This window comes from Ornithorhynchus anatinus, chromosome 2 (genome assembly GCF_004115215.2).
Source record: "Ornithorhynchus anatinus isolate Pmale09 chromosome 2, mOrnAna1.pri.v4, whole genome shotgun sequence".
Classification (NCBI taxonomy): Eukaryota; Metazoa; Chordata; class Mammalia; order Monotremata; family Ornithorhynchidae; genus Ornithorhynchus; species Ornithorhynchus anatinus.
The window spans coordinates 2,596,659-2,609,750 of NC_041729.1; the positions used below are offsets into that span (position 1 = coordinate 2,596,659).

Sequence of the window (13,092 nt, forward strand, 5' to 3'; positions counted from 1 at the left end):
TCTGTCTAGTCCAAAAATAGTTTTCTGGAACCACTGGGGCTTTTTTTTTTCCCTTTTCATAAGGGGAAGATAAAGTTGTTCATTGTTTGTCTTGGCTGGTTATAAACTCACACTGCCGAGAAGATCCTTTGATCAAAGGGCTATCAGGAGCCTGACCCTCTGACAGCCAATACTATCCTTACTCTTTCAGTGTTTCTAGCACCATCTCGGTTTACCTCTTCATAAAGGGTATTTAACAAGCGGGGGGGGGGGGGTATAGGGGCTCCTGTTCTAATGAGCCCCTAAAAGGTTTCAAAGGTAAGCCTTACTTTTTCCTCAACCCAATGAAGCTGTGCCTGATTTGAAGGGAGAAGGAAGAAGAGAACATACTTTGAGAAGGAGGGCGATCAGGTGCTCCAGTTGGTAGAACAGGATTTGATCTTTCAGTGGGTAGACTGGCAAAGGATCCATTCCACGGCTCGGCCCCCAGAGTCTGCCCACGGTGGACATGGTATAATGAAGCAGCAGCAGCAAGGCCTAGTGAGAAATGATGTGACCTAATGGGTAGAGCTCGGGTCTGGGAGTCAGAAGGTTCCAATCCCGGCTCTGCCACTTGTCTGCTGTGTGACCTTGGGCAAGTCTTTTTACTTCTCTGGGGCTCAGTCACCTCATCTGTAAAATGGGACTTAAGACTGTGAGCCCCATGTAGGGCATGGACTGTGTCTAATCTGATTAAATCGCATCTACTCCAGGGTTCAGCCTGGCACATAGTGCTTAGAAAATTAGTATTACTGAAAAAAAACACAAACGCACAAGGCGGGGAGTCAGAAAGACCTGAGCTCTAATCCTGGCTCTGCCTCTTGTCTACTGCATGACCATGGGCAAGCCACTTCCCTTCTCTGTGCCTCAGTTACTCATCTGGGGATTGAGATTGGGAGCCCCATGTGCGACAGGGACTGTGTCTAAACCGATTTGCCTGTATCCTCCCCAGCACTTAATACAGTGCCTGATACATAGTAAACATTTAACAAATACCACAATTATTATTATTCATTATCTTCCCTGTCTCACCACCCCGTCACCCTGACAGTATCCTCGGCTCAGATGCCTCATTCAATCCACAGATTGATTCTTTCTACCAAATGGCCTCTAGAGAATAAGTTCGTGGTGAGCCAGGAACGTATCTGTTCTTATATTGTCCTCTTCCCAAATGCTTAGTACAGTGCTCTGCACCCAGTAAGTGCTCAACAAATACGTTTGATTGATTTGCACATGGAAGGTAATTGTATTTTCCTACAGTGGGGCTCCCAGAAGGATGAGATGTGGAATAGAAACCAATGGAGCCTCCAGACATCGTTACTGAGCTCCTTTCATTTGTTCAGTCGATGGTATTCCCTGAGCACTTAATGTGCTTAGCACTAAGCACATTTAAGAACACTGAACGGACACATTCCCTGCCCACAAAGAACTTACCATCTGGCTCCTTTGGAAACAAACTTTACTTCCTAGTTGGTGCCTTGAATTCATCAAACGATTTAACGGTGATCAAGTTAAGGTCACTTAGTTACCTGCTTCACCAACTTTCTGCAAAGCACAAGAACAGAACCCCATCAGCACAGCCATTATTGGTTCAGTCGGGGACTGTGTCTACCAACTCTGTTATATTACACTCTCCCAAGCGTTTAGTACAGTTCTCTGAACACAGTCAATTGATACCACTGAATGATAGATTAACCCAGTTCAGAAATCTGTCACCGGTGATATCAAAATTTTTTTTTTTATGGTGTTTGTTAAACTCTCACTATGTGCTGGGCACTGTACTAAGTGCTGGGGAAGATACAAACTAATCAATTTGGACTCATTCCCTGTCCCCAAAAGGGCTCACAACCTTAATGCCCACTTTCTCCCACTGAGGTAATTGAGGAACCGCCTCTCAGGTTGGTACCTGGAAAGTTTCCTGTCCTCTTCCAGTCTCGAATTCAAGAGGGAGAGTCCAGCAGAGGCTTATCCATTCCATTCCTGGCTCGGGCAGTGGCTAGCGAGTGGAAGGCCATCTGCTACAAGTCAAAACTCATCTGTGCTGGGCAGCAGCGGCACGGGAGAGGGTCGAAGGTGGAGATTCAAGTTGACTGCGCAGAAGAAGGCATTGGTGGTAAACCGCTTCTGGATTTTTACCAAGAAAACTCTTTGGATACACTGCAAGAACAATCACGGACGGAGGTGGGGCGTTCTGGGAGAGATGTTTCCATGGAGTCCCCGTGGGTCGGAGACAATAAGATAAGAAATCGAGGTACAGAGAAGGGAAATGACTTGCCCAGAGTCATACAGCAGACAAGTGGCGGAGCAGGATTAGAACCCAGCTCCAGGGTGCTCGGAGAAATTGGGTGTTGGCTACCCTCTTGACTCTCTTATCCTCATGGGCAAATCTCCCCTCTACATTTCTAACTCGCTATGGGCAGGGACTGTGTCCGTTCTATTATTCTACTGTCCTCTTCCAAGCGCTTAGGACAGTGTTCCGCCCACAGTAAGCGCTCAGTAAATACGATCGACTGCCTGACTCTAACAGTTCGTAATGAATCTTTCCTCCAGAATTACCCAGTCCCAACTGGAACTTATTCAAGTCACTTTCTTCAATCTTCCTCCTCTGAGATGTAAACATTTTAAACAGTCCTGCCAAAACGCTAGCAAGATTCTCTTTCATGGTTTCGGAAACACTCTCCGGTCCCAGTGAATGACAAACTCTTGAGTTTCCATTCAAATCCAGGAGCACAGATGTTTTTTCTTGGTATTCTGCTGCCTCAGTCTTCTGAAGCACTACTCTTTAGCTCTTTGTTGACTGATTTCTTTATCCGCTTTCGTGGATAGAGATCGTAAAGTAGGCTTTAAGCTACTTGAGGGCACGGTTTGTGGCTACTAATTCTCTCGTTCTCCTTTAAGTGCTCAGTACAGAGCTCTGCACCCAATAGACTGTAAAGTGTCTGAGAGCAGGAATCGTGTCTACTAATTCTACCTTACTCTTCTAAGTGCTTAATACAGTACTCTATGTACAGTAGGCTGCAAGCTCCCTGAGGGCGGGGTTATGTCTTTTAACTGTACTCTTCCAAGTGCTCAGTACAGTGCTCCGCACAATCATCAATCGATCTCTGCACAATCATCAATCGATCAGCCTGACTCAGTGGAAAGAGCCCGGGCTTGGGAGTCGGAGGTCATGGGTTCTAATCCCGGCTCCGCCGCTTGCCAGCTGTGTGACTGTGGGCAAGTCACTTCACTTCTCTGGGCCTTAGTTACCTCATCTGTAAAATGGGGATTAAAACTGTGAGCCCCACGTGGGACCACCTGATCACCTTGGATCCCCCCAGTGCTTAGAACAGTGCTTTGCACATAGTAAGCGCTTAGCAAATATCACCATTATTATTATTATTATGTGCTGAGCATTGTACTGAGCTCTTGGAAGAGGACAATATAGCAGAATTAACATTCATTCAATTGTATTGAGTGCTTACTGTGTGCAGAGCACTATACTAAGCGCTTGGGAAGTATAATTCAGCAACAAATAGAGACAATCCCTGCCCACAACGGGTGGCAGACACGTTTTCTACCAATAATGAGCTTACAGTCTCGAGACTGTGAAGTCCACTGCACACAGTGGATTATGAGGTTTTTGGGGACGGGGCCGTGTCTATTAATTGTCTTTTAATTCTACAGTACTCTCCTTAGTGCTTAGTACAGTGGCTCAGTGGAAAGAGCCCGGGCTTGGGAGTCAAAGATCATGGGTTCGAATTCTGGATCTGCCACTTAGCTGGGTGACTGTGGGCAAGTCACTTAACTTCTCTGTACCTCAGTTACCTCATCTGTAAAATGGGGATTAACTTTGAGCCTCACGTGGGACAACCTGATGACCCTGTATCTCCCCCAGCGCTTAGAACAGTGCTCTGCCCATAGTAAGCGCTTAACAAATACCAACATTATTATTAATTAGCTGTATTCTTCCAAGTGCTCAGGATGATGCTCTGCACACAGTAGACTGTAAAGCTGGAAGGCAGGGAAAGTGTCTACTATAGCTATTGTCCTCTCCCAAGTGCTTGTTGTTGTTGTCTTGTGCCGTCGAGTCATGTCCGACCCATAGCGACGCCACGGATACATCTCTCCCCGAACGCCCCACCTCCATCTGCAATCGTTCTGGTAGTGGATCCACAGAATTTTCTTGGGAAAAATCCGGAAGTGTTTACCATTACCTCCTTCTGCACAGAAAACCTGAGTCTCTGCCCTCGACTAAGGGCCCAGCACGGGTAAGTTTTGACTTGTAGCGGATGGTCTGCCACTCGCTAGCCACAGGCCAAGCTAGTAATGGAACGGGTAGGCCTCTGCTTGATTCTCCCTCCCATAGTCGAGGCTGGTAGAGGACTGGAAACTCTCCAAGTGCGACCCTGATGTTTAGAGGAAGATTTTTGGTGGTTATTATTTGTATCTCCCCTGTGCTCCGTTAATTATAATTTCAGTGAGAGAAGTCTACTTGTCTTTCTCACTGAACTGTAAGTTCATTCATTCAATTCCGTCGTATTTATGGAGCCCTTACTGTGTGCAGAGCACTGTACTAAGCGCTTAAGTTCCTGAGGTATCTCCATTCTTCCACTTCTGAACCTCCTTCAAGCGTTCAGCACAGCACCCAGTGCAGTTCTCGGCCCACTGGAAAGGCTTAGTCAATCCCGTGATTGTGATTCTTCATCCGAAGCCTCAATCCATCCATCAGTGGATCAGTGGGATTTATTGAACGCTTACTGTGTGCAGAGGACTGAACTGAGTGCTTGGGAGAGTACAGTGAAACGGAGTTGGTAGACATGTTCCCTGCCCTCCTACATAGAAGCAGCATGGTTTAGTTGACAGAGCGTGGGACTGGTTGTCGGAAGGAACTGGGTTCTAGACAGCCATTTGTCTGCTGTGTGACCTTGGGCAAGTCACTCATCTTCTCTGTGCCTCAGTTACCTCACCTGTATAACTGGGATAAGAGTGTGAGCCCCATGTGGTACGGGGACTGTGTCCGACCTGACTAACTCTTATCTACCCTAGAGCTTAGAACAGAGCTTGGCATATGGTAAACACTTAACAAGTACCATCGTTATTCATTATTATTACTTTCGCTTAACAAATACCGTAAAAAGGAGCTTACAGTCTAAAGGGGGAGGCGGTCTAGAGGGTAGACCGACCCCCGTTTCTCCTCTCGGGATGTGGAACCACCATACCTCCAGACTGCATCCCTTCGGCCCACTTGCATTTTGTTGGCTCCGGCCAGAGCCGGCTCCGATTGGCCGATTGTCCCCAGGAGGCTTTTGAGCTCTCTGCCAATCTGGGGAGAAGCGCCCATCCCCATCCCCTCCCCTCTCCCGCCTGCCGAAACAAATCCATATTTCATGCCTCCTTGGAGACGGTGATGTATTTTGGAACATCTGGTCTCCCCGCAGACCTGGCGGGCTCTGAGTTTCGCACCCGATACTCAAGCCGGGCTTCGGAATGATTATCCCGGGCCGGTGGCGGTGGCTCGCTTTAGCGGGGCCTTGGAAGAGTTTCAGCCGGAACCCTCAGAAGGCTCCGCGGACATCAAACGGCTCCTTCGCGAACGGCATTCCGAAAAGCGCGGTGGAAGCGGATCGAAAACATGCCGATTCAATTTCCCTCTAAACACACACGAGTCATTGCACTCAAGGGAGAAGTGCTTGGGGCTAAACTTGCCTTGGGTTTGGCTGAACTCAAGATGCCCGAGAAGGAGTTTGAAGGGTTGTGGGGTGGGGGGTAAAAATGCAGGCCAGATTTTGCCCCTACCTCCCTCCCTCAGCTAAGAGCGGTCAGAGCGAGGAAGAGTCGTGATCGGCGGAGGCGAAGAAGACACCCAGGATTTCTGTTAACCTCCCCGGCGTCGTCGTGACAAAAAGCGGAATAATCCGAGCCGTCTCTTATGGCAGTTGAAGCAACGAGCCCTGTGATGGAGCCAGCTGCCCGCTGATTGACAGGTTTATCTCATCTCTCTCTGGGGGCTCCTTCCCAGGATCCCCCTGTCCGGGCCTATTTTGAAATCCAAGTAGGGGGAAAGGAGGACAGGGGAGCGAGATGCCGTCGGAAACGTTTCCTCTCCCATTTTCTAGTTGTTTTCTCGAGTTTCCTTTGTAAAACGGAATCTACCATAAAATAAACACAGAAGACAGCACATGTGGAGAGAGGAGGCCTTGTACACAATTTAAATAGAACCACGTTCCTCTCCTTACACCATCGGAATTCCTTGGAAGCACGTGGGACAGACCCGGGAAACGAAATCAGATTAGGATCTTTCCCGTCTGGGTTACGGCAGAGACTTCACAAACATCCCCTTTCTGGGTCTCGGGCTGATGGTTTCCCCATAATAATAATAATGATGATGATGTTGGTATTTGTTAAGCCATGACTATGTGCCAGCCACTGTTCTAAGCACCGGGCAAGATACAAGCAAATCACATTAGACGCGGTCCCTGTCCCACATGGGGCTCAAGGTCTTAGTCTCCATTTTCCAGATGAGGTCAGTGAGGTCCAGGGAGGTGAAGTGACTTGTCCGAAGTCACACAGCAGAGAAGGGGCAGAGGCAGGATTCGATCACAGGTCCTTCTGCCACCCAGACCCGTGCTCCATCCACTGGGCCACACTGCTGGGGCTGAAGGTTCTTGGGGTGTCGCTGGTGGAAAGTCTCCCTTCTCCTGCCCTGAATCCCCCAGACCCTGGTAAAAGGACGAGACACAATGTACCCCATTCATAGGATAGAACTGTATGATAATAATGACGACAGTGATGACATTTGTTAAGCACTTACTTTATGCCCGGCACTGTACTAAGCACAGGGGTAGATAGAAGATAATCAGGTCTCACGTAGGGCTCACGGTCTAAGTAGGAAGGAGAATAGGTATTGACTCCCCATTTTACAGATGAGACAAGTGAGGCACAGAGTTGTTAAGTGACTCGCTCGAGGTCACACGGCAGGTCGGGGGCAGAGCTGGGATTAGAACACTTAGATGCAATCAAGCAGGCGAAAGATGCCCTGTCCACGGGGTAATGGCATATAATAATGGTAATAAAAATGGTATTTGTTAAGCACTTACAATGTGCCAAGCACTGTACTAAGCGCCGGAGTGGATATACAAGCAAATCGGGTTGGGCGCAGTCCCCGTCCCACGTGGGGCTCACGGTCTCAACCCCCATACGATGGATGAGGGATCTGAGGCCCAGTGAAGTGACTTGCCTGAGTTCACACAGCAGACAAATGGCGGAGCGGGGATTAGAACACAGGTCCTTCTGCCTCCCAGGTCCTGGCTCTATCCGTGAGGCCGCACCGCTTCTCTAGTAGCATATCGAGATGCTATAGGACAGGCACAATGTATCCCATTTATGGGCCAGTAGCCTATGTAGACACTATGCCCCATCTAGATCTGTACCACCCTCAGTGCTCCGAGATAGTGCAGTTGAGAGGAGGAGGTAGGATAGAGGATGAAGGCAGAAAAAGGGTGTTGAGGCAAAGCACTGTGGTCCCTTCCCAGAATGATATTGATGGCATTTGTTAAGCGCTTACTATGTGCCAAGCACTGTTCTAAGCGCTGGGGTAGATACAAAGTAATCAGGTTGTCCCACGTGGGGCTCGCGGTTTAATCCCCGTTTTACAGACGAGGTAACTGAGGCACAGAGAAATGAAGTGACTTGCCCCGGGTCACACGGCTGACAAGTGGCGGAGCTGGAATCAGAACCCACGACCTCTGACTCCCAACCCCGTGCTCTCTGGGGGGACTTAAACTCTTAAAGTTTAACAGGGAGGGAGGAACACAGGTATTCTCTACCCATTTCACCAGTGAGGAAATTGAGGCCCAGAGAAGTTAAGTGACTTCCAGAGGCCGCGCTGGGAGCAGGACCTGGGACTTTTGGCTCCCAAACATTTTCGCTTAGTGGCTCGGATTTGATTTTTTCCACCATTCTGGGCGATTCGCCGGTTGTCAACCTGGTCTTCGGGAAACGTAAAAATTTCAGCGAATTGAGCCTCTTATCAGAACCAGACGGGTCTGAAATTCTTATTAGGGTTATGCAGAAAGGGAGCAGGGGAGGCAGAGAGAGACGGGAAGGCGTTCGATGAGAGGAAACACTCAAACACCCTCTTCCAGTTGTTACTTGAGGCCTGAGTGGAGGAAGCCAGGACCTGGGTTCGAATCCGAACTCCATCACTGGTCTGCTCATGTGACCTTGGGCGGATCACTTAATCTCTCTGTGCCTCAGTCACCTTGTCTGTTAAATGGGGATTAAGACTGTGAGCCCCACATGGCTCCTGGACTGGGACCAACCTGATCATCTTGTTTCTACCTTGCGCTTAGCACGGTATCTGGCACATAGTAAGTGCTTAACGAATACAATTTTTTTTAAAAAAGAAGCAAGGAGTCACTCTAAGCTGGACACTACCCACTTTGGCCCACAGGTACACTTTTAATTTTCCCAGAATCCCCATTGGCCAGCCTGGTCCTGACTATTGTCTTATGAGTTGTTTCCGATCCGCAGCGATGCCGTGGATACATAATAATGATGTTGGTATTTGTTAAGCGCTTACTATGTGCAGAGCACTGTTCTAAGCGCTGGGGGAGATACAGGGTCATCAGGTTGTCCCTCGTGAGGCTCACAGTCTTCATCCCCATTTTACAGATGAGGTAACTGAGGCACAGAGAAGTGAAGTGACTTGCCCACAGTCACACAGCTGACAAGCGGCGGAGCCGGGATTCGAACCCATGAGCTCTGACTCCCAAGCCCGGGCTCTTTCTACTAAGCCATCCTGCTTCTCTAGTTAAGTGACTTGCCCAAGGTCACACAGCAGACAAGAGGTGGAGCCTGGATTAGAACCCAGGTCCTTCTGACACACAAACATATATATATTCATATATACATATATGTATATAAATATACCTATGTGTCTCTGTCTATATCTCAATCATTGTCATTCATATACATATATAGATATTGTATATGTACGTTTATATTTACCTGGATAATTGAACTGTTTCTCTGCTTTGTTCTGTCCATGAGAGCAGTACTGCAGGTTGGGATAATATTTCTCCCTTCTGTGCACAAAGTTCTCATTCACTGAGCGGCAACGACCCACTAGTTTATTTGGCCAATACAGTTGATGATCATTGAAAATTAGCAAGATCATAAATCTCTTCATAATTGAAAGGTGCCGGATAAATCCTGAAAAAACCTTATTAACAGGAATTACTAGCCCTGTATCCACAGTTCATCGATTAGACCGTAAGCCCGTCAAAGGGCAGGGACTGTCTCTATCTGTTACCGATCTGTACGTTCCAAGCGCTTAGTCCAGTGCTCTGCACATAGTAAGCGCTCAATAAATACTACTGAATGAATGAAATCCTGTGTAAGCTGCCCATCGGGATGGATATTAAAGGGAAATCAGGCAGTCGGTCCTTCTTTTGTTTGTATATGCTTTTAATTAATTGATTTAGTCAATCAGATTTACTGAACGCTTACTGTGTGCAGAGCACTGTACTACTAAGTGCTTGGGAGAGTACAACAATAAGCAGACACATTCCCTCCCCACTCAAGTTTGCAGTGTAGAGGTGGGGGAGACAGACATTAATATAAAGAAATGACAGATAGGGACATAAGTGGTGTGGGGCTGGGAGGGGGGATAGAAAAGGGAGCAAGTCAGGGAAACTGTAAACCCGTCAAAGGGCAGGGACTTTCTCTGTCTGTTACCGATTTGTCCATTCCAAGCGCTTAGTACAGTGCTCTGCACATAGTAAGTGCTCAATAAATACTATTGAATGAATGAATGAATGAATGAGACGCAGAAAGGATTGGGAGAAGAGGAAAGGGGAGCTGTTATGTGCTTATTATATGCCAGACACTGTACTAAGCGCTGGCTGGGGAGATACAAGGTAATCAGGTTGGACATAGTCCCTGACCCACATGGGGCTCGCAATCTTAATCCCCATTTGACAAACGGGGTAACCGAGGCACAGAGAAGTGAAGTGATTTGCCCAAGGTTACACAGCAGATAAGTTGTGGAGGCGGGAATAGAACCTGGGTCCTTCTAGCTCCCAGGCCCGTGTTCTATCCACAAAACTAGACTATTTCTCACCATTTATTAAGCACTTCCTACCCCCAGGTCACTGCTCCAAACTCTTGGAAGGCAGGATAGCATAATAGGAAGAGCACAGGACTGGATTTGCGATCCCTCTGAGTGCAAATTCTTTGTGGGCAGTCATCTTGTCTAATAATAATAATAATAATAATAATGATAATTGTGGTATTTGCTTAGCGTTTACTATGTGCCAGGTACTGTACTAAGCACTGGGCTGTATACAAGCAAATAGGGTTGAACCCAGTTCCTCCCTGTCCCATGTGGGGCTCACAGTTTCAATCCTATTTTATAGATGAGGTAACTGAGGCACAGAGAATAATAATAGTAATGTTGGTATTTGTTAAGCGCTTACTATGTGCCGAGCACTGTTCTAAGCGCTGGGGTAGATACAGGGTGATCAGGTTGTCCCACGTGGGGCTCACAGTCTTAATCCCCATTTTACAGATGAGGTAACTGAGGTGCAGAGAAGTGAAGTGACTTGCCCAAGGTCACAAAGCAGACGAGTGGCAGAGCCAGGATTAGAATAATGATGATGGTATTTGTTAAGCACTTACTATGTGCCAAGCACTGTTCTAAGAGCTGGGACCCATGACCTTCTAACACCCAGGCTTGTGCTCTGACCGCTTCATCATTATACTCTCCCAGTTGCTTAGTACAGTGCTCTGCACACGGTAAGCCCCTAATAAATATCACTGATTAATTGATTCTCAGCTCTGCACCCGACATATTGCATGTCCTTGGTCAACTCAACTGCTCCGGGCCTCAGTTTCTCCATCTATAAAATAGGGATAAGATAGCCCCATATGGGACGGGGACCGTGTTTGATCTTCTTTGTATCTGTCCCAGCGTTCAGCCCACGGTAAGCTCTTAATAAACGCTGTATTTCAGCCGTGTGACTGTGGGCAAGTCACTTAACTTCTCCGTGCCTCAGTGACCTCATCTGTAAAAGGGGATTAAGACTGTGAGCCTCAAGTGGGACAACCTGATGACCCTGTATCTACCCCAGCGCTTAGAACAGTGCTCTGCACATAGTAAGTGCTTAACAAATACCAACATCATTCAATGAAAGTACAAAGATGTGGTCCGAAGAAAAGGGGGATTACTGTCTGACCTGATTACCTTGTTTCTACCTCAGCGCGAGGTACAGTGCTTGGCGCATAGTGAGCACTTCACAAATACCCCAATTATTAAAGGTTAGGAAAGCTGGAACTGGATTTCAGGCTAATGGGAAAAAAAAAATCCACCTTGGTTAATCCCAGAGCATTATGAGAGCAGACCCTGGAAATGAGAGGGAAGCTGAAATGGGTGTTGGGAGATAAGAAATTCTGATTTCACCCTCCGTACTTCCTCGGCTTCCTCAGACCCGGGTCATATATAAACTGTATGCAAATGTGTTTACTTTACATTTTATTTCAATACCAGTCACTGAGCTGTCAGCCAACATATCAACATGTCAGTCTGTTTGAACAAACAATCTTTTTGAGTGGAAATATTTCAGATAAACAGACAAAATGTTATGACATGCAAACACTTCCTAAACATGAAGGGGGAAAAAAAAAAGCCACAGAAAGTGGATATATTTACCCTGACAGATAGAGTGTGGTCAGCTTAAAGCAAAATAGGTTTTTTATTCCTTTTTGTGGGGAACAAAGTTGTCGTCTCACGCACGTTTAATGAATTTTGTCAGCTGAGAGGAAGGTTTCTTTGACTGGGGCCGTAAATATTTCTTTCGGGCAAGACTGCTCATTCTGGAGAGGAAATCACTAAAGAAGAAGGAAAAGGAAATCTGGATTAACAAAGTTAAGAAGCGATGAGGAGGAGTGTCCTTTGGCAGTTGCAGAAGTTCCTCGTGTGAGAAGCAGCCTGACCTAGTGGAAAGAGCACAGGTCTGGGAGTCGGGGAAGCTGGGTTCCAATCCCGGATGTGCCACTTTCCTGCTCTGTGACTTTGGGCAAATTACTTAACCTCTCCGAGCCTCGGTATCCTCACCTGTAAAGTAGGGCTGAATTACCCGTTAACTCTCCTCCTTAGACTCTGAATCACATGTGGGACTGGAATTAAAAATAATAATAATATTCATTAAGTGCTTACCGTGTACCAACTTCTGAATTAAGTGCTGGAGTAATGATAACAGCAATAATAATAATAATTATGGTATTTGTTAAGCGCTTACTACATGCCAGGCATCATACTAAGCTCTGGGGTGGATACAAACAAATTGGGTTGGACACCGTCCCTGTCCCATGTGGGGCTCACGGTCTCGATCCCCATTTTCCAGATGAGGGAACTGAGGCCGCGAGAGGTGAAGTGACTTGCCCAAGGTCTCACAGCAGACAAGTGGAGGAGTTGGGATTGTACAACTAACCATGTTACACATGGTACTCTCAGGTCAAGTAGGAGGGAGAACGGATATTGTATCCTTCCTGATTTTGTTACCACTCAATTCCCTGATTCATCCCCTTGATTCTATTTATTGCCATTGTTCTCGTCTGTCCGTCTCCCCCGATTAGGCCGTGAGCCCGTCAGAGGGCAGGGACCGTCTCTATCTGTTACCGATTTGTACATTCCAAGCGCTTAGTACAGTGCTCTGCACATAGTAAGCGCTCAATAAATACTATTGAATGAATGAAGTCATTGGCAATCAATCAGTCAATGCTGTATTACTACTACTGCTGTGACTCTGCCTCTGTACGATTACTCTTCCTCCTCTTCCTTCTCCTCCTCTTACTGTGCTTCTACAGAAGAAGCAGAATGGCTTGGTGGCAAGAGCCATGGCTTTGGAGTCAGAGGACGTGGGTTCTAATCCTGACTCTGCCTCTTGCCTGCTGTGCGACTTGGGGCACGTCACTTCACTTGTCTGTCCCTCAGTTACCTCATCTGTAAAATGGGGATTGAGACTGATTCCCACGTGGGACAATCTGGTTACCTGGTACCTATCCCAGTGTTTGGCACACAGTAAGTGCTTA

The 13,092-nt window shown here is 47.2% G+C and overlaps 1 non-coding gene across 1 annotated transcript; it reads left to right on the forward strand.

The window, feature by feature from the left end:
* The first annotated feature begins 1,906 nt into the window (after positions 1–1,906).
* LOC114809421 lies at positions 1,907–2,044 on the forward strand. Its single transcript, XR_003757206.1, has one exon. It is a non-coding gene; the product is annotated as a small nucleolar RNA SNORA7 (small nucleolar RNA).
* Positions 2,045–13,092: the final 11,048 nt, after the last annotated feature.